We start from the raw sequence: 23166 nt of genomic DNA, 5'->3' as shown, positions 1-23166 counted from the left end.
TTTGTTTACAGTACAGTACATTTGAATCACACAATTAAATTGCTACATCTATAATGGAAAGATGGGTCGATAAGCAGACCAGTCACCGTGAGAACGTGACTCATAGTTGAATAGTTTAGGACTTTAGGTTATGTTGCCAATAGTCACCGCATAGTGTGAGGGTAGGGTACACAACAACAACAACAATTGTAAATATTGTTTATTTATATGGCTTATCTTATGAGCAGGGTTGCTTTCTTGTGTATACTTGAAGTGATTCACTTATCACTTCACTCTTTACATAAACATAGTCCAGCCGCATAGCTTAAAACAAAATCCCTTTTTATTACCTGCAGAATGTGCAGTCCCTTACATTAACTGCATGTATATTTGTCTTATTACAACAACCACTGGCATTGCGATGTAATGTGTCAACTCTCCTGAATCCATTGACAATTCTGGGGGGAAAGCCCTGAACCAAAATAGCACTGTCAATGCAAGTAATGAAAACAAACACATTTTGAATGATGTCTTATTAAGGGGGGCAGCAATGGACAAAAAGGCTTATAAAAGAATATCCTACAGGGCACCTGTTTAAGGTTTGTCATATATCACGTTAGAAAGCACATTGTCATATTTTCAGCAGAAAAGTAGGCATACAAAAGTATTGGTTTATTTTTTCAGGTTGAACCGCTGTGTGTGTAGAAACTACAAAAGAAATACCAGGGAGAAGGTGACTTGCTAAACATTTTCCTGTGACGAGAAGAAGAGACGGCTCACAAAGGAATGAAAAAGGTTACTGCTGTTGAAAGAAAAGCTATCAAAAGAAGATTTTATATCCTGCAAATAAACCAAAAAAAGAAGGAATCCTCTTTTTAAACAATGTTTCAGAGAGGTCATTCATCCGAGGTTCAGCACGGCAATCAATATTTGGAAGGTTGAAACCCCTTACGGAAAACAGTGACATGAAAACCAAAACTAATCTGTTGTGTCAACTAGGAGGGGGAAATGGATATGAGATTTATGAACTCTGACGGTGTCCAGGGAAAAGCTCTAAAATACTTCCAGGTACCCTATATGTGTGATGAATCAATACAGTGCTCCTTCAATATAGTATAAATGAAAACTTTTGGATTATGCAACCTATCACATCTTCATAGGCTTACAACCTTTAAGAGTTTAAACAAGGAGGACAATTCTATTATTTTATGTAATTTTTGGACAGTTGGATAGCTTTAGAAATCAGAATGGAACAAATCTAAATAACTACCGGAAATATATTTATTCTTCGTCGACGAAATAGGTTGTTGAAAACCCATGCCAATGGATCCACAAGTGTCGTTGTGGACTGTTTGGTATGCTCTCACAGCCTACAGAACCTTTTGTATAGCTATCTATATCTACAGCTGGAACAAATAGATTGGGTCTTGGTAGGCCCAGACTAACATCTGTTATAGGTGTGTGTCGCAATTGGGTTAACCTCGGAAATCATCACAGCCGGTCTTCCTATGCCATTCAGAAAATGTGTTTTCTCTTGCCACAGTTAGTAAAATCAGAGAAGGAATACTAAAACCATTAGAAACCTTAATTATCTATTCATTCTAGGGCTGGGAGATTATTCCAATACATATTTTGTCTGCTCCTATTCTGCTTAAAAATATGATTTTAAATTGATTGGCGCAGTGTAACCTGGTCTATTAGTAAAAACAAAGCCTGATTAACAAGTAAAATCATTTGGGCCTGAAGAAGTCCACTTAAAAATGTGTAGAAGGACTGCATTTATCTAGGACCTTTTTAGTCAATGAAAATCGCTCAATGCGCTTTATTTGTCAAATTCACCTGCCTGCCTACAAAACACATGGTCACACTCACCGAACAACTGTGGGTTCAACCAAGTGAAACGAAAACCAGGCGCTAGGCCTTCAGGCCGACTGATGCTCCTGCATTGATCAGCCTCTGTAGGCCCCTCTTGGGTCCCCTCACCAGTGCTTACATACATGGTTCTGCGTCTGGGATTTAGTTGCTTAATGCAGTCTGTCAGAAGTCGGCAAAAGTCCCTTCTCCAGTGGCGTCTGCATATGTTAATTTGTCCAAAAGATTACATATGCATACTATTTTGGAGCTTTGCAATTTACCTCATTATGGATCCAACAGTTGGAGTATGTTATAACAGACATGTGTTGGGAGGAAGAGCACAGAGCTTTGGGCATTTGAGTGACATCCATTGCATGCCTACATTGACTTATTGACACAGGTACAAGTATAATTTGTCCTTTCCTTTTCCCAAGATGAGCATATGAATTGACCTGGCAACACATGTTGGGAGAACATAACACACAGATTTCTGATCAATTATCATTTATTTATCATTTATAAAAGGTCAAAATGACCCTTCCTATCACACAAATATAGGGAGATGCCGAGGCAACTCTCGATTTAAGACGTGCATGTGTAGGGTCCAGAAGATTATCCCAAATTATTTGAAGTTCGGAGGCCTCCCCATTTTCTCTCCTCTGTCACTACCAAACACTCCTGTGAACACCGACGGCTCCAGGCTGAAAGCCTGTGTGCACGTGTGACACTGACTCATTATTATTCAATCACTCACCGGTTCGGCTCTAGTCGACGCCAGCGCCCGCCGCACTGGATTACAATCGTAAAAGAGAGGATGTACGAGCACGGCAACATGAGCTCCAGGGGAGGAGCTGATTTACGGCCCGTCGATGCAATGAGAAAGCGGGGTACTAAGCCAGATTACAGGAACCGGGAACCAAGGCTCTATAACATAAGGCTCGGCGAGGAATACCTTCACGCAGACGTAGGATCAAACGCGGCCTAGATGGAACACAATCATGAAATAAAGTGGAGGGGGTTTTGTTTGGTTCAGAAATGGATCTATTGAACTAGATCGAGTCAATCATTTTTAGCCTTGACTGGTCTGTCTGCCTGTGTCTCTACGGTCAGCCCTATGCAGCCCTTTCTAGTTCTTGCATATCCAAGACTTAACTGTTTTTCCTTTCTTTTTCTACTCTGGGAGATCAGCCGCTCTCTACCATGACTCAGACCGCCCCCCTTGGTACCAGAGTGGGCCTCCCATCCTGGCCCCAATTGGCCCAGATGCTCCGAGGTTGTGTTTACTACTGCGCCACAGCAGCCCCCCCGCCCCCCTCTGGAACTGGGGGAGACAGGATTGATCCCCTTCCTGCTGGACCGGAGAGAGTGAGAAAGACACATGACAGAGAAACACAGGCAAACACAGTGACTCTGTCACCCTCTCCAGTGACTCTTCACTCTCCTTCGCTCAGACATGCATGAACGCGTGCACACAGACACACGCACACACACACACACACACACACACACACACACACACACTCAAATGCATGCATGGATGCACACAAACACACACATCCCCCCAACCCACACACACACACACACACACACACACACACACACACACACACACACACACACACACACACACACACACACACACACACACACACACACACACAGACAGACACACAAGTTCACACACACATATGAAGAGAGGTAGAATAGACAGAGAGAGACGTAGCGGTATTAAATGGAGTGTTGGTCAGATTGGATGAGAATGGGGCTTGACTGAACTGACTGATTCCCTCAGTTTACCCGCAACACACGCCCTCCTTGGAATACAGAGAGAGCGTGAGAGAAGAGCTGTCATAAAGAGCGAGAGCGGGTCAGATTAGGGGAGTGGGGATGGACTGCAGTGGCCCTCTCCTCTGAACCAGAAAGATAGAGAGAGTGAAAGAGAGGGAAGGGAGATGAATAGAAGAGTGAAGTGAAGGGCGAGACACACAGCCGCTGACAAAGCAAGAGCACAGGAGAGGCCTATGAATTATAAGGAGGGAACAGGAACGGAAAACAAACAACTGATCAATTATGGCTGGTTTATCGGGAAGCCTCAGACGACAAAGCAGGTATAAGCGTTTGTTTCTCAGAATATTCTCTATTCGGAGAGGTGTATTAGCATTCTCACCCTACACATTCTCTGTCACCATCTCATTCCCTGCCTATCATGGTTATTGTATAAACTAAGATTTGGACCAAACACTTATGTATCCTTTTAATATGCCGCACTGTATTTTACTTACTTACCATATATGTAAATATGTTTGACATACACGGCCTACATCGATTTCTTGTAATCCACATGGAATGCTTATTTAATTAAACAGAGTCTGACAATACAGCTAATAATAATAATAATAATAATAATAACCATAACTAGAAAATGCATTTCCTGCAAAAAATGCATTGAGTACAAAGTGAGGTTGAAATTATTTTTTAATAAAGCCACACAGATTAAGACAAGATATAGAAACGTTAAATGACTTGAATCAAGTGATGGGATTTGAACAGAGTTCCAAAGTCTAAATGGAGTAAACAATGTAAACATGCACACCATTTAAAGAAATGTAAATGGTTGGAAACAAATAAATTGACAGTTGAATGAAAAGGGCAAAGCATTGCTAAAAATGCAGAAATGTGAAAGGAATTGTACTGAAGAATGTGAAATAGCCGAAGATTGTAAGTATCAAGTGTCAGAAAATAGGCGGACGGCGCCGCCGAGAATTATTGAAGGAATCTGAATAGAAGCACGCGATCCCAAGCTAATATCAACATTTTAAAATTGGAATTGAGTCTCCAGGTGAGAAATTTAGGAATTCCCAAAGTTTCTAGAGAATAAGAAAGAAAGAAAGAAAGAATATAACTTATGAAGAAAAATAGTTGAGCGCTGCATGCAGCACTCACCTAATGTTAATATTAACAATTGGCAAACAAAATAGTATTTTCCAAATGATTGAGCCTAATTTCTTTCCTCTGGATATACAATTTTCCTAGTCCTCTGTATTTAAAGAGAACATTAGTATAATCAACATGCAATGTGAACCCTCACACTGCACTCCTCACTTTGGTTCCAAATGATTCTCAATCCCGCTACAAACCGGGCTGCAGGGGACATGTCTTTGCATACAATTCTCAATAAAAGGGATGGGTAATGAAAAATGTACTCATTGGACTAATTGGATGAGATCAGCAATCATTAATCTGTTGATAGCAATGTTCTCGTTCTTTGTTCGGGGAATCCTGCTTGTCTGTCCATCACAGCGGAAATGCAACACTTCTCAACATCCACACATGGATTGATGTTGAAGGAGGGAGGAGAGAGCGAGAGCTCATTTCTTTAGCTGCCCTCTCTCTTTACAACCCTCCAACCTTACTGCAACTTTAGGTGCCTTCACCTGTTGGGGTCACTTTAAGAGTTAAGAGGCAATTCAGGACACATCATTGATTTGATCTATTCTTGTTATTGTAGCTCTCCTAAATAACCTGGTTCTCTATTTACTGTAAGCCGTTTGGTTTAATGTACAACTGAATTAAATGAATTAAAATTAATTGTTTTTTTTGCAGAACACAATGGATCCAATTAGCCCAAATGTATATAACAACCCATCATAGAAAATAATTACCGTAAACATATCTCATGTTATATTATAACAGTGTATGCTATATATAGTGTTACCGCAAACAGAAATCAAATGAGGAAAGGGTCAGTGTTAAACGTAAAGCTGTAACCTCTGCTACTCTTCCTAACATCTCAATGCATTCATGGTCTCCTGTTTGTTTACCCCCACTACCTGTTCTCTTGCTCCTTATTAAAGTTCCCCAAGTGTTTCCTGAGCCAGTCACTCCCTCTCTCCCTCTGGTGAACTGGTATGGGGAAATATCCCCTAAGATATCTATATGGTTACAGTTACACTTACAGTAAACCATTCCATGGTTAAGGGTAAGCCACTTGTGTCTCATGTGTTGCCTGTCACCTTGAAAGATTTGAATAAAGGCCTACCCTCAATGTAGGCCATGGGGAAAGTCTGCTTTACATTGTCTGTTTATGTTTAGGCAGACTTTAGCAAGCAATATTTCTCTCACTAGCAGCATAAGTCGGACATACACTTACTTGGAATGTGTTTGGACAGGGGGTATAAGACAGGATTTCACATTCAGGCTACTGGACCAATGTTTTTCTTTTAACTGTGGGTTAATCACAGCTTGGGCAGTGCATTAGCTCACTGATTACTGTGCGCTCCACCAAGAGACTGGAGCATGGCAGCTTCTTATGGAGCATGTGTCATCCCGTCAAGGCTTTGATTAAGGCAGTGGGAAAACGCATAGACACTGATCACATTTCCATTCAGATTCCAGTCTGATATAAATGTAAATTCAATTTTTTGCAATGTTTTTTTATATTTTGCCTCCTGGCAGGCTCAATAGAGAAATGGAAGCGGCCGATGGGTTCATGAGTGTGTGTGTGTGTGTGTGTGTGTGTGTGTGTGTGTGTGTGTGTGTGTGTGTGTGTGTGTGTGTGTGTGTGTGTGTGTGTGTGTGTGTGTGTGTGCGTGCGTGCGTGAGTGCGTGTGTTTGTGTTTGCATGTGGGGGAGATATGTTTCTGCCCAGGTAAGCATATTTTCACATGGGGGTATGTATTTGATTCTAAACTAATTTAAATAACGGTGTGAAAGCCAATTTGGTGTAATTGAGCCGAGCTCTTTGGAACACCTGCAACTGGATTAGTGACTGACATTAAGTTGTTTTGCTGCGGTGCGCACCCCCCCCCTCCCTAGTGTGCCCACAGCCTGCAGCTTCTTATCTTTGGGTTTAACTCAACAGTTTTAATGCAACACCACAAGTGCTCCACAGAATATGCAATGAGCCTGTACCTTTTTTTTTATATGTTGACATTATTTCATCCATTCTGCCTGAACCTGGTGTTTTTTTTCTTTTCTTTCTATGTTGACATTATTTCATGCAATGAGCCGGACTTTTTAAGTAATTTCCTTTAAGATTCTATCTATTTTTTGTTTGTATACATTATTTTATACATTCATTTATACACTGTATTCAGGCTTTTTCTTTATTGTATTCATATCAAGCAGCTGCGTGGTTTGGAATATGGCCCATCAACACGGCGACTTAAAAACCATCGCCGATCCATTGAACTAATCTTCAGTTAGGGCCGCTGCTTTGACCAAGGTGTTGGTCTTTAATTTGCATTCAAGTTTGATGATCAATGCGTTTTTCGGTCTCTCTCTCTCTCTCTCGGCCTTACAGCGGACCAAAGACCCTGTGTACAAGAGCCACCATGGATCTTAAATAAAGTATCTGCCTCTCTTTATTTAATGTCTTGGTTCTCCACGGGGGAAGGCATTAAGTTCAGGATGCACACTACTAACCTGGCACCATGCCAGCACCGCTAAATTTGCAGAGAGGTGCTGGATGCTTACAGTAGCACGCCTTCCTGAAGAACCCGGTGGCCTGTCAGCTCTTTATGTTTTTTTTTTCCTATCTCTGCATGGGTTGTAGCGTTTGCGCTCCGTAGTCAATTGATCTGCTCCCAAATAAGAAGGAAGGAACACTGCCACCCACACATAACTCTCTCTTCCTCTCTCTCTCTCTCCCTCTCCCTCTCTCTCTCTCTCTCTCTCTCTCTCTCTCTCTGCCCTGTTTCTTCTCTTTGGCTGTCAGGTATTAAATGGTTGTCGATATATCCGATGTCATGGCATCTGGTCAATTATTTTATACAATAGGCCCCGTTATAGTTGAGCACAAAAAACGCAATCATGAATTAAGAAAATGGGAATTACTGAGATGATGAGCCTAGCCTGTGAGTGTACCGTTAGTTTTCTGGAATATGGAATATTCAGGCCTGAAATCAAGTACTTCTCAGTGGCTATTTGAAATATTCCATTTATAAACAAATATCAAAATTATAATCTCAACTGCAATGAATTGACAATTGAAAATTTAAGAAACTTCATATGCCAATTGGAATCAAAGCACTCAAATCAGCATGTTCCCTGAACCAGATAATCGACGATGATTTACTTGCTATATTTTCTTCTTTGTCCCCCTCAATCTCAGCCACGAAGCCTGCCTCGCCCCGTGTGAATGAAAGTGCATTGTCTTGGATGTTTTCTCTGAACCACAGCAGAACATTATCCGCTTCAGTTTAATCACGTTTAACCCAATTTGAATCACCGTGGCAGCCTCCTCCAAAAAATAAATAAAAAAAGGAGAAGTTCCCAGATTAGTCATCCTGCGAACCGTTGGAGTAGCTAGCATGTTCTGATTTCCCAGGCTCGGGTTGACTACCGTAACCATTACAATTTCCACAATCTTGTTTCAGCGTTGGACTAAATTGTAAGTTAAGTGACTCTGATGGTTGTGCCTTTTTCGTTAAACACAACGACGATTACAGCTGTTGTTTAAAACCGGGACCTCGGTCGGCTTGGGTGTTGTGGAGAGCCGGTGGTAGGCGTGACACTTGCTTCCACGGGCAAGGCTCATTATCCCTTGATCCTCTACAAAATAAAACAATTGTGACAGATGCTTTGCAGGACAAATGTGATAACACTGCTAAATGAACGACCAAGGAATTCCCTCTCATTAATCGTGAAAAAAACGGATCTAACCTTGTATGGGGTTTAACCATGATGTTTATCAGTCACAAAAAAGAAATAGATAATCTCAGAGATATGTCAGATTCCCAATCCAACCTGTTTAGGTTTCCCAATCTTCCATTAGCTAGATACCAGATGGAATATTTAACATCATTATTTTGGCTCATTTGGGATTATATTTGTTCTGTAATGATATAGTTTGAGGCCATTTTTTAGAAGTGAAGACTACTCCTTTCCCGGTTACCTTTTGAGTTGCAGTAGAACAGTGGTGTTACAAATAGATAGAGGCTTTAGGCAATTATAACCACAAGTCAACGGTCTCACCAAAATATCTACACTCATGGACCTTTACTGAGAAATCATAGCACATGTGTGCAGTCTCTATTAGCCTTTTGCTCTCTCTCTCTCTCTCTCTCTCTCTCTCTCTCTCTCTCTCTCCCACCCTCTGTCTCCTGTATGTGCTCTCTTTCACCCCCTCTCTCCCCTCTTTGCCGCGTGTTTGTGTGTGTGTGTGCCTGTGTGTTTCTGCATGCGCGCCCGTGTGCAGACGTGCGTGCGCGTGTGTATCCAGAATAAACTGAGGAGATATGTTCTATACCCTGGGCGATGCGCTGGTGGAGAGAATGAATTGGGACAGCTGTACGGGCACAGATAGTCACATTGTGCTGCAGCAGCAAAAAAGAGCCTCAGGAGGGAGAGAGAGGGCGGGAGAGAGACAGAGAGAGAGAGAGAGAGAGACAGAGAGAGAGACAGAGAGAGAGAGAGACAGAGAGAGAGAGAGAGAGAGAGAGAGAGAGAGAGAGAGAGAGAGAGACAGAGAGAGAGAGAGAGAAGGAGGCCATGTGGAAAGCCCTGCGTCAGCGCCTCCTCCCACCACCCCAACGTCACCACCAGCCCTTGCGCTGACAGGTAGCTGTCACGCATCTGATCGCCACCGTGGTTGGCTGATGAGCTGAACAGTGACACCATCTGCTAATGCGCAGGTGACAATTAGAAAGAATGGACAGGCAGGTCATTGGAGAGGGAGGGGGAGCAGTGTGGCTAACGCTAACTTACGTCTTCGCCTTAAAGAACACCGGCTCTCCCATGGGCTTAGTCCTGTATTATCCCCCCCCCATCCCCTATTTATACAGTATATTCAAATGGGATTTTGTACATCACCTAATTAAAATGCACTTGCATTGCTCAATGCTGGTGGAGTTGACTTTGTGTAGTGAGGTCGTTCCAAATTAATTCAAAATAGGATTTTGATTAGGTAAAGTCAGTTTAATCTAATTTAATCAAGTATTTAGATTTTGAGGGCACATGATTGCAGTAATAATGAACACACAATAGTGAGGCAATGGGTAGCAAAACAGTTGGTTTACGGAAGGGGGTTGGGGGGGGGGGGGGGGTACAGAGGCTGAGCAGTAATTTATGCAGGGAAATGTAAATCTGTTGCTAGTGAAAGGTAGCCTACATGGTTGAACTTTTGCTATAGCCTTATTATTCCATGGTAATGCAGTTATCTGTACAAATAATGCAACATCAAAAATGCTGACTTTTAATCTTCCTCCCGAAACAACGAAAAAATGGAAATAGTATTCACAAGTGAATAAGTATAGGCAAGGCACAATGGTGTTGGTTGTTGAAGTGGCACTTCAACAACGAATAACTAAAGAATAACTTTTGTTATTTCACTTTTCTATATTATTTCATATTTCTTTTTCTTATATTTTATATAAGAAAAATAAATCATAAGTTGTGTGAAATAGCAGTTCAGTATCGTTAGTGGCTTGTCTCTGCTTCCTGCCTGAACTGTTGCCGGGGGTTGATTGTGATGTGGTTGGGGAAAATGATAGCTTTGTTAAGGACCGGGGATGCTGGAGAGGAAGAGGAAGTGGAGTTCTTCTTCGTGTGCAACCTCCTGACCGCCAGACTTCATTTTTAACCTTTTCACTCCGTCAAGAATGAGGACTCCTCCATTTTTCTTTAAAACACGCTTACACATTGAAGTTGACATCCTATTTTCCCTTTGCTATGCATGAATACACTATGCATGCATAGTAAATATGTGTATTATTGTACACTTTCTTAATCTAGTTGTGACACTCTCAATCGCTCTTTCTAATCCTTGAAAATAATCCTCTACTCCAAAAGCACAGCATATTTTACGGATGAAACGTAAGGATTGTGGGGTAGAGGACAAAACAAACTAAATATCTTCACGGACCAGGGCTGTAGCCGTCGGGGGTAAGGCTCTTGCCTTGGGAAAACCAAAGGAGAGAGGTTGAGTATAATGAGCCATAATGGCTCCAAAGGCTAATAGTTCCTTGCGCTTTGACAAAAAACAGTTATCCTTAATTCCCAGGGGTTAGCTTACTCTTGCTCAAAGTTCCTTTATCCATAAAAGACTGTCTGATAGATAAAGACATAAGAGGACGGCCGTTCGATGCAAGACCTCACCTGGACTCTGCTGTGTTTACTGTTGAGTTCTCTCTCTCTCTCTCTCTCTCTCTCTCTCTCTCTCTCTTTCTCTCACTCTCTCTCTCCTTCACTCTTTCAGTCCGTCGCCCTCTCTCTCTCCCTCTCTCTCTCTCTCTCTCCTTCACTCTTTCAGTCCGTCGCCCTCTCTCTCTCCCTCTCTCTCTCTCTCCTTCACTCTTTCAGTCCGTCGCCCTCTCTCTCTCGCTCGCTCTGACTCTACAGTTTATATGCAGGTGAGGCTTGATTAGTAAGTGATTGCAGGGGAGGCTGATCACAGAAGCTCCAGCAGCTGTGTTAAATAGTTATCCATGACCCCAGCCACAGTCTCCCTCTGTGGGGGTGACCCCCTCTATCCATGGTGCTGAAGGCCTCCTCCACCCCAAATGGAGGGCATTGGCAGCCTGTTCCCTCCACAATGTGAGCATGGAGTATAGCAGTCAGGCCGATAGTACATTTTCTCTCCCCTTGTATTTGAGGTATATTGTGTGATTGGGCTTTTTACCTTCAGCGGTTGGGTTCAGGTCTTGGGAATAATACTTTGCAGGAAAAGACAGCTCTGCCTTAAATAGGCATCAAAACAGTATTCATTAATTCACGGCTTACACTAAAATGTACTCGATAGAAAATTACATGGTACTTATGTTTGTCAATAACTCCTTTGTTGATGCAGTGCAATGTTTGGTATTGTTGAAGAATTGACACTTTAGTTTGACATGGAGACTGTAGTTGAATGCGCAATTGGTTTAATTGTTGACACAGATGCTGATCTGTCTGGTAAAGATTTTAGCTTGACATAGTTGTTTTATGATGTTGGCCTGCCTGCAAGAAAACACGGAATCTCCTTAAAGCACTTTATGAGGCCAATTTAGAAATATTCGATTCAGCTGTAATCTGGTGCTTTTTCAGCACTTAGAAGAAATTGTCTTAGGACTCATTTGGCCCCACTTAGCGTTCTTGACATTGGACAAGACAACAAAAACATATTATTTTTCCAGATTTCAAAATAAAAGCACTGGCAATAACAACATCGGTACAGAACCAGTTTCAATATATTATAATTGATTGTTGTGAAGGAACAAAAGAAATGAGGAAGACCTGTTCAATGGAATGCAAATATGATTATTTATTCTTACACACAAAATTACATTGTTAAATCATATGGGCTGGCCTATTTCACCCTAGGGAGAGGAGCAGAAGTGATTATAGCAGTAGCAGCCATAAGCTAGCAGAAGGAGTAGTGTTAGTTAAGTGAGTGGTAGAATTTGTTAACTGTACTAAAGTTTTTTCTATCTGCAACCGTAGAGGTTGCTATAATGGTACTGCTAACAGTGGCATTATAGCTATGGCACGAGCTGCACCTCATGGGTGTGGCTCATTGTGCATGGCTCTCTGACCAGGTTGGGTATGTGGGTTGCATGGGTGTAGCACTGGAACGCCCCACCCTTATCTCACAAAGTATCACACAGCACTGCTTCTCCAGAGCAGAGTGGAAGTCAACTTATCACTGATGTAGGGAAGAGGCTTAAACAATCTTGCCGTTGTTTTGTAAATCCCATGGAGGGCAAGAGAGAGAGTGAGAGAGAGAGAGGGGGAGAGAGAGAGAGAGAGAGAGAGAGAGAGAGAGAGAGGGAGGGAGGGAGATTGAGAATGTTTCATGGGATTCTGTGGCTTTTATTCTGAGCTTTGTTTTACTCTATCTTGATGTTTTAAGTGCAGTGATCATTGGAATTGGATTGGGACCGGGAGACCAGCTGTGTGTGTGTGTTTGTGTGTGCACACGCGAGTGTGTGAATTGTGTAAGCGGCCGTGTTTGATTGTTTATGTCGTGTATGTGTGCTTGTGTGTCTACCACTGTGTGCACGTGCGTTTGCCTCTGTGTGTATGTGTGCATTTGTGCGTGTGTGCATGATTATGTGCTTATGTGCTTGGGTGCATGTGTGTCTGCATGTTTATGTAAGTGTGTGTCTGTGTGGGTATGTAAGTGTGTATGTGTGTGTGTGTACGTATGTAACTGAGATTGTGTGTAAGTGTGTGTGTGTGCATATGTCATTTTGTGTTTGTGTGTGTGTGTATGTGTGTGCGCGTGTGTCTGTGTCTATGGGAAATCCACTCGGGAGGAGAAAGGAAGATCAAGTGGACACCCCTGAATACGTCAAGCACTCTTGTCTTTATAAAACCTACTCTTTCAGAGCGGTTAACATCTGCTTTTGTTTATCTCTATCTACACACCCGCCCCAGTTCAGTATGATATCCCAACAGCCAGTGCATACACTGTCATTGGTTTTAAGATGCTGATACCATTTTTGGCTGCTTTGCAATTAAAACTAATTGAAACAATCCATATTTGGCACATTGAGGGCAGGACTTGGACCGCCGCCCAGCAATATGGTCAAGACTCATTAATTAATGTGCAACCCTTGATTCCTATTTAATAAAGTATAGTCGTCAACTTTGAACTTAAAAAAATGCTTAATTTAAAGATGAACTCACCACGGGGATGTTAAACCAATGAATAATAGCGTATTGCCCACGGTGAAAGGATATCCCATTTAGGCACCATATTTTAATAGCTGTATATAATTGATTGGATGTTCGCAATAACAGGAACTGTCAAAACATCATCGTATCAGAGTAATCCCTAGTGAGTACATATACCATCAAGTCTCAGTGATTAATGTTCAACTCTTGATTACTTTAAGTATAGTTGTCAACTTTGACCAAAAAAAACACAAGATTGGAAGACTACTACCCTCACTACTGCGATGTTGAATGACCAGACCATCAAGATTTATTGGCTGTGTATAACGACACAGTATTCCCATTTCTTCTGGTTGACTGAGGATGGTGGCGGATCACTCTGCATCCACGTACCTTAAACCACCTAGAGGCTGGGAGGGGAACCACATGTTAGTGTCCTCCGCTTGAGGCACGGCATGCTGTCACGTCTGCCATTTGCAAGGGATGTGGAAATGTTAGGTAAACATAATGTAATACAGTTTATTTTATACATACAAACCTATACATTGGCACGGACTCAGTTCTCTACATAAAAATCTTCAACCTGCAGGACTACCTTGAGCTCCATGCTGTCCTCGGAGCACACGTCCAACATCTCCACAGTGTGGCAATACCGAGCAATAGTCTTAGTAACCCGTCTCCTTTAGACAGATCTAGAATGCGCTGGCCTGCTAGTTGAATAGAATAATAACACTTCCTCTGCTGACTCAGTGGCTGTCCATGGATGTGTTCAAAGGATGAAAAAAAAAAGTTAGTGCATGCAACAGATTTAGAAAAAAAATCCTTGGGCTAGACAGGGAGAAGTTTTCCATTTTATTTTTCATTTTCATTATCTGGTCTGTGGAAAGTATAAATGCCAGGAGGATTAGAGAAATTACATGGGCTCTCGCCTTTCCTGGCCTGCTGCTTATCCGTCTCCTCTGCTCATCTCTCTCTCTTCCTCTCCCTCGCTCTCCGTCTCTATCTCCTGCTCACTCCCTTACCTTCTTTACCCTTCATCGCTCTCTCTCTCACTCTCTCTCTCACTGTCTCTCTCTCTCTCCTTCTCTCTCTCTCTCTCTCTCTCTCTCTCTCTCTCTCTCTCTCTCTCTCTCTCTCTGTCTCTCTCTCTCTCTCTCTCTCTCTCTCTCTCTCTCTCTCTCTCTCTCATGCTAATCCTTATCTCTCTTTCCCCTCACCCCTTCTTTGTCTCCCTCCCTGCTTTACCTCAGCACTTATCCCCCCTCCCCCCCCCCCTCCGTTGCTGTCCTGTCATAATCATTTTCTCCCTTTCCCCTGTTTTTCTTCCTCCAACACACCGCAGATATTCTCCATTCGTCTCACGAGTGGATCAGCTCTGCTGCACCTCACCCCCGTCCTCCGTCCCCCCCCCGTCCTCCGTCCCCTCACCCTAACACCACCCCCCTGCCCAACCTCCCACACCAACACCCTGCCCTCGGCCACATCGCTCAGCCTATAGCCTGGAGCGGCACGTAGAAGTGTCTTAGGAAGGGGGGGCCTCCTGTTAATCCCTGAGATCTATTACAGATATCACGTCTGACACGGGTGTCAGAGATTACAGGGGGCAGATAGTGACCGTATTGATTGGCTCCTCCGGTCTCCAGCCTTTCGCCTGCCACCTGCAGCATAGCCGCGCGCTGCGACTCCTTCCATATAGGGGGCAGGCTAGCCACTAGCAAGCTTAGCCGCGCGCTGTGACTCCTTCCATATAGGGGGCAGGCTAGCCACTAGCAAGCTTAGCCGCGCGCTGCGACTCCTTCCATATAGGGGGCAGGCTAGCCACTAGCAAGCCAGCTCCACAAGCGTTCAGGACGCACTGAGCATCCGGCCATTAGCACTAACACAAGGTGGGGAGCAGAGGGGGGGAAAGCAGGTGGTTGTTCCCAGCCACACTATGTCGGGGGCTAAAGAGTGGCTGGTGCCCCCTGAAATGTATGTTGAATGGAGCCAATATGGTCCGACTTTTACCCAGAGGGGATTTTTAACATTTGGCTGAAAAGTTCATTGATTTCAGTCATTTTAATATTATGAATCTGTATTTGAGAGGAGCCATTTGTCAAAAATGTATTTGCAATTTTGTCGTTGTAAGTTGCCAAGAATACAGGAACCAGCTGTACCACTGCTGTACTTTGTAGTCCACTATGTGTGGCGGTGGAGTAAAGGCCAATTCATTTTCGTGCTAAGCTTAAATCCTGCCTGCCAAGTGCCGTCATATTTGGAGGATGATCAATGTTTGAAGTGTTTCAGGCTCATTTGAACCAGTGCTTGGAATTAAGATCGCTGTGGGCCGCTAATCAAGCTGGCACATTAAAATGGTGATTCATGAACGTACCAAAATCTAATCAGAGATATGGTTACATTTGTTACAAAGTGTTGACGCTTTATGCAGAGCTACTTTTGATCTTTTCTGCATTTTCATTAATACGCTTACACAAAGCACTTTCCATGTGAGGAGGACAGAAATACCACACACAAAAAAACACCAACAAATCTGTAGTAAATAATATTATATAGAATGCATAGGATGAGAGGGATAACAGGAACACTCAAAACATCTTCATATCAGAGTAACCCTTGTAAGAACTTACAATCATCCGATCGATTGCAGCCCCAAACTGTATCTTCCCGTTCGTACTTTCTGCTTGTATATCTGTGGGGCTTTCTGTCAGGCCACGGCTGACTTGGAGGGGTCGTGTTGCGGCACGTAGGACCACCAAGAGCAAGCCCTCTTGTGCTGTCTTCGCTGCAAGATGCAGAACAAGCTGTTTTCATAAAGGATCATGTGATGGTTGTTTTGTCCTTCTGGTGGCATTGTTATGTGTCCATAGCAGAAAACGAATGCGACAATTAATTGTCAAGAATCCATCCACGGTGATTATGTCCCACAAATGTTCCCCATCACTGTAGTAGCTGACTAGGGGCACGCAAAGGACAAGGAGATCAGCCAGTTCATCGCCAGCCCCCACATACACACACACACACACACACACACACACACACGACACACACACTCAAGCTTGCACACCCGTGCACACAAACACACGCATGCCGTGCATGCACACACACAAAGCCGAGACACACCACACACAGGCACTTACACAAACACACACACTCACAGACATACACACAAAGACACACACACAAACACACACACAGAAACACACAACAAACAAACTCACAATCATTATTCACACCTAAAGGCTATTAAGAGCCTCCATTTGGCCTAACCTGCCATGCAGCCTGCTGCCATAAAGCCTTTCGTTCAGTACGGGAGATTTAAGGCTAGCAGTGTGCTCGCACCGAGGTAGGACTCGCAGCCGAAGATACAGTCAGAGGCTGTTTGTATTTGCAGTGACCCCAGGGGACACATACTACTCCTCAGCTCTGCCATGTGCAACCCCGCAACGTAAATACTAAATACATCCACTCTGCGGTTCGTAGACGTTAAACAGATACCTTTAAAATGGGGTCATTTTCATTTGTGAATACAGGAGTCTGTGCCCAGTCCTTCTGCGCAAGCTAAATGGGGAATCTGGGTTCACCATTGACCATATGAAAGAAATCCCCCCAGAATTATTTCAATTAATTGACTGACTTTCCAACAGCCACTTTGCCCTTGTACTAAACATCTTGAAAATGATGATGACGAGTGAAGGATGGTTGTAGCAAGGTAAACGAATGGTCGGACACGCATTCAAAGTCACCATTTCTTCCCATTCTCCACGTGAATTATTGTTTGCTGGCACAATTTGCACTGCCGGCAGCCTTGCTTCCTATTTGTATTTATGAACTTGTGAGTCCGTGTGTGTACTTGTGAGTGTGTGCTTATGTGTGTGAGTGTGTGCTTATGTGTGTATGTGTGTGTGTGAGTGTTCATGCACATGCATAACTCTGTCTAACCCCCGGTCCCTTATCTGCTCCTTAAGGCCTTCATCCAGGAGCAGCAACCCCCCTCCACAGTAATCTCCCCCTGGGTTTAGCTCCAACGATGGATTGCCAACAACACACAATAGCTACAAGGCCCCTGCTAATCACACTATTGATCCCGTAATTCCGCCCATTTGAAACTCTTTATCTTCGTGGGCAGCGTCAATGAACTAGTTCCACAGAGCTGTGTTGCTTCCATGGTTAGGGCGGTTATGTGGACTCCCATGGTCCCCGGGGTGTGTGGGGGGGGGGGGGTGAGGGGGGAGCTGGGCCCCTGCTCCGCCTCACAGCCCACCCTGTTTAGTATTCCATCGCCATAGACTTCAGAGGAGGGTCTCGTAAAAAAAATTGAAATAAATAAATGAATGAACGGAGGAAAAATAAAATGAGATGGCAGATGGCTGCTCAACTTCCTTGATGCTGCTTCCCAGGAAACAGCTTGGATGTGGAAGAGGGTTATGTTGTACGTTTTGTCCTGTTGTGCGCCGTTGTCTTGTTTCTAATGTTATGCTATGGGTTGTGTTACGCGGGCCTGGGTGTGAGTGTTATGCTTTGAGGTCATGTTATGGATTGTACCTTCTTGTTGTTTTGCGTTTTGCGATGTTGTGTTGTGCTCTTTCTGCGTTATCGTGTTGTTGAATGATCCGTGGTGTTGTGTTAGGTTATATTGTGTTTGATACCTTGCTTAAGGAAGTGCAATGCAATGTGTTGTGTTATCCTGGGACATATGGTGACGTTATTTTATGTTTTCTATGGTCGCCTATGATGTTATTTTGTTTCTCGCGACCCTGAGAGTCAAGTAAATAAAGAAGAGATAGGTGTAATCCTGGGAATGGGGAGTGCTGATGTCATGGAATATGAGCCCAATGGAATAACAATAGACAGAGAATAATGGCTTGAGAGGCACAAACACAAATAATTCCTAGATCCAAATGATATTGCAGCAAAAACCCCAGGCCCAAGCAGCTCCTTAAAACATGCACATCCCGTACTGGTTATTCACAGCAAACAAGCCACAGGAAGTTAAACAAGTCCTTCAAATGATTTAGAAATGTCTGTCATTGACTTAGACACTCTCTGACACTCCTCTTCCTCCTCCTTCTCCTCCTGAAACTATTAAAATGTTTCAGTGCAGGGATAGAAGACAGTCCACGAGACACGCATGCTCTTCCAGAAGGATCTTTACCCATTACGACAGTGTGTATGTTGCAACCCTGCAATTACTCTGTGACAGGCCACTAATTGTGGCTTTTTTACCGCGCGCCGCTGCCGATGCACGCTGATAATTGACTCGACCATTGTAGACCTCAAAGACACACTCCAAACACACCATTTAACACATATGAATATATGTATCTTAAGAAATGGCCATCAGGTGCATGGCAAGAGACAGAGGGGGTGGTGGAGGAGAGAGAGAGAGAGAGAGAGAGAGAGAGAGAGAGAGAGAGAGAGAGAGAGAGAGAGAGAGAGAGAGAGAGAGTGAGAGAGAGAGAGAGAGAGAGAGAGAGAGAGCGAGAGAGAGAGAGAGGGCGACGGACTGAAAGAGTGAAGGAGAGAGAGAGAGAGAGAGAGAGAGAGAGAGAGAGAGAGAGAGAGAGAGAGAGTGATGGAGTGACAGAGTGAAGGGGAGAGAGAGAGAGATTAACATAGAGAAGAAGAGGTAGGGAGGGGCAGTGCCACATCCAGCATTGCAATGTTGAATCCCTTATTCTGCTGTGGATGCAGACACATTGATCTGGCACACAGATGCAGCCTGATGGGAGGAGAGCGTGGATAGAATGGACAACGCAGAGAGAGAGAGAGACAGACGGAGGTTGAGAGAGGCAGAGAGCAGGAAACAGAAAGAGAGAGAGAGAGATAGAAGCACAGTGGAAGAGAGAGAAAGATAGAAATAGGTAGAGAGAGAAAGAGAAATAAGTAATTGTGGGTGGAGAAGAAAGGAGTGAGAGTAGTTGAAAGCAGTGGATGGAAGGAAGGAGAATGAGAGAGTGAGATGGGTAGAGGGAGATTTACATAGAGTGGGGCTCTGCAGGTCTCCAGGGTGGAATTACATTACAAGGGTGTATATCTGATGGATTTTAGGGCGGGCAGCCACGGCCTCTGGGTATATGTGTAGGTAAGCTCTATGTTCTATTGACGTGAGGATAAACCAATAGCATTAGGTGAATTAAAGAACTGGCTGAGGAGCAGATGGGAAAACTGGTCTCTGATAGTGGTGAAGGTATCAGCAGGATTCAACCTTGTTTTGAGGGGGATTTATTTTCTTTGTAATTATCAGCAAAAGTTTGCACACACAGCTGATGAGTGAATGGAAAGGGCCATTTAAACCGGGTGGTGCAGATCTCTGCTTACCTATTTGGTAGGATGAGGCGATGAGAAATGGTAATAATAATAAAATATTATTCATGATATTACACAAAACAATTTGCTTAAAAAACACCTAAGAGCAGCAGATTACGTTCAAGCAATCAAGGTAATTTCAAAAGATGAGTGTAAGATGAGGCAATAGACGACTCCTTGTGTATTTCATCCATCTAAGTAGGGATTTATGGGAGCATGGGAGCTATGTAGGATCTATGAGCTATGTACAAAATCTGATCTATATGCACACATAGAAGGTCTAAAGTCCAGGATGGAAGAATGCAGAAAAATAGTTTAGAAGGGTTTGAAGCAAACTACAACAGTATGTGTGTGAATGTTTTTTGATTGACATAGAATATTAGTGCTGCCGAGATGAAAAAAAAAGAAAACAACTCGTAAAAACGAACAAGAAAGCGTGATGTTTTCTTTGCACTGATGCATTGCTTTTCCTTCTACATCCCATTCAAACATGCTCCAAATAGATAATACTATACAATGAAGCCAGGGTGTTTATCCGTTCATTCGCCATCCCCGGTGCCTGGAGCCACGGCAGTGGTGGTGGGGTAGCTCCTCCTAGCTTCCCCTCCTGACTCCCCAGCCAGCCACTGGGCCATTCATGGGGGTTCTGCCCGGGCATCAGAGCCTTTGTGCCACCAAACAGTTTATGCTTGATAAGCGTAATCCTGGCCAGAGTTAAAGACTCTTGAATGGGCTTGTGTGGGCAGTGTTGCCCTTCGCGGAGCTTCTCCCAGTAAATTACGCACTCCTGCCTGCCTTTTGTCTCTGGATTTGTGGAAATTCTTTGAGCGGCTTTGCAGTTCTAGGGGGGCTACGACCTCCATGGCATATAGCCTATAGGGAGCTTTATAAACTCTGCCCCACTGACAGTGAGGGTTTCACTATGCTGTAGTCCTTTAATTGGGATATTTGCTACGACATTATAAGAGTATTGTACTATATTAATATTGCCAACAGGTCTTTATGTCTATTATCAAACAAAGTCTCTATCTATTCCATGTTCTGTTGATGTTGTTGCTGTGCGACAACGTAACTCAGTTTAGTTACTCGTTTTAGATGAGAAGTACTCTGGAGTCAAGATTTTATGTTTCATTGAACAAACCGACATTTTGTGCTCGACAAAATGGTGTGTAGACCATAGACAGGTAAAAGAGATGTGTCATAAAAAAACATCATTCCATCTGTTCGGCTCAATTTTCTCAATTATCCTTCATTAACTTTCATCTGGCTCGAAATCATTTGATGTATAGAATAACTCCATGTTCACTGAAGCTGCCATTCCTTGTCTCTTTTCTGCAGCTTAAATACAAAAGGCAGATAAAAATATAAAAAAACAATGGCAAATTTCTGCAAGCGAAATTGCGATGCCCTTGTTGCACCTCTCCGTTTTAAGTCTGTCTTCAAAGTGATTCTCACATCTCAGCGCTTCATTAGAATAAGGTGCTTTATTATTTTATTTCAACCGCAGAGATAAGACTTTCCCTTCTGCACTCTGTGTGTAGCCCAAGCCCTCCCTTTAGCATTGGTCACCTACATTCTTCAAGCTAGCACACAATCCTATTAATCGCATTAGACCGGGACTCTCAAAGGGACAGCAGCCAAGTTGGATTAATTGGCCTTCTGTATGCAAAGCAGGCACAATGTAGCTAGAATTCAATACCGAGGAGTGTAATGAGCGACTAGGACAACATTTCACCATCCGCCCAAGGGTTTGGGTGGAGAATTTCGTTGTAGTAACTGCTGTCTCCTGCATGCACACTAACTCAGGCATCCTTGTGCGAAGGCTGGCTTATGTTCATGTCTTACGACACAACAAATCACATGGGTTCTCGGAGGCCAAATAACGAAAACAGCAGAGCATGAGCAGAATGTCTTCCTCCGCTGGTTGTCATTGGATGTCAGAAGAGGGGCTCTGACACTCCATCAGGTTGTCTTATAAGCTTACCAGCATTCAGTATGCGCTGCTCAGGCCCATCCCGTGCTTCACATGTGTCCCCTCTGGGCTTCCATACATTGACTTAATGCTACCCATGGGGGAGGGGGGGCGAGGGGAGATCATTCATTATTGAAATGGCTGAAAGGTTTTTCGGTTTGGTTTTTTCTTCCTCAGACGGCAGTGAATCTGCAGTCCGGCGTCCAGACAGCCTTTAGCAAGAGTACCGCACCGAGACAAATGGAAAAGTTTTCTGTGGGTTCCTTTTGGCAGCAGAGCCGGAACACACATGTCATGGACGGAAGTTGTTATTTTGTTTTTGACAAAAGAGTCTTCCATGAGTATTTATTTCATGAAAGACTGTATTTTAACGAAATTCGATTAAAATACAATTCTTTTTTGGTGTTGTTACATTAATTGGGTTGAACCCTTCATTTATGCCAAGTTGAAGACATTTATTTTCATTTTAGATAATTGTTTTGTTAACTAAAACGAGTAGGTTATTTCTCATGTGTGTTGAATATGCCCATTTATTTGGGACTATATAACGCCTACTCAGAAGCACAACTGTGTAATTGTTTGATATAGTTAATTCATAGCTTGGGGATTAATTAAACCCAACAAAAAAACACAAATAAATAATTTCATTAACTTGGCACTTTGTATGACAAACTAAATTTGCATGACTATCTTACTATCAAGTATGACAACTTCGGATGTAATGGAATGGAAATAGATATAAATCAACTTAATCCATTTTATATATAATAAGAATCACATCAACGATGTGAAATGTATTCTCGGTTGTATGGAAATGGGTGAAGTGCGGATAGTGTCTGATAATATTATAACACCAGTGGATTTAACACACTGTCGCTCCATGCATCGTAACTTTCTAATCAACCCATCTCAGATCTCATAGATGAGAGAACTGAAAAGCATTGGAAACGATAGTGATCTACTCTGGAGTGGCATCCAACTTACTCTTATTGGGTTGCTGGTGCCAAGAAAGTGCAGAAGATTGCTGACTTTATTGGGCGGCAGTAGCTCAGGAGGTAGAGGAGGTTGGCTGCTAACCAAAAGGTTGCTAGTTCGATCCCCAGCTTATCCTCACCCTAACTGCTCCTGATGAGCTGCCTGAACCGCCGTCAATGTGTGAATGTTCACAAGAATGGGTGAATGTCAGGCACTATTGTAAAGCGCTTTGGATAAAAGCGCAATATAAATGCAGTCCATTAACTACCTGGCTCATTGTAGCTGCGAATATGTACGATTTAAGACAGCGGTCCCTAGCTGATTTCGAGCTGGTTCACATTGTGGTATGGCATGCAAGTAATATTCCGTGTACGTGGTATATGGACATGGTCTTTGTAATCTATGTTTTCTTTAATTGGCGTGATTGCTTTAACTTCGCGTGTGTAAGATCGTGGAGTCGTTATCCTACATCCTCTCCCCTGATT

Source organism: Gadus morhua, chromosome 13, assembly GCF_902167405.1.
Source record: "Gadus morhua chromosome 13, gadMor3.0, whole genome shotgun sequence".
Classification (NCBI taxonomy): domain Eukaryota; kingdom Metazoa; phylum Chordata; class Actinopteri; order Gadiformes; family Gadidae; genus Gadus; species Gadus morhua.
This window is presented reverse-complemented; position numbering follows the sequence as displayed.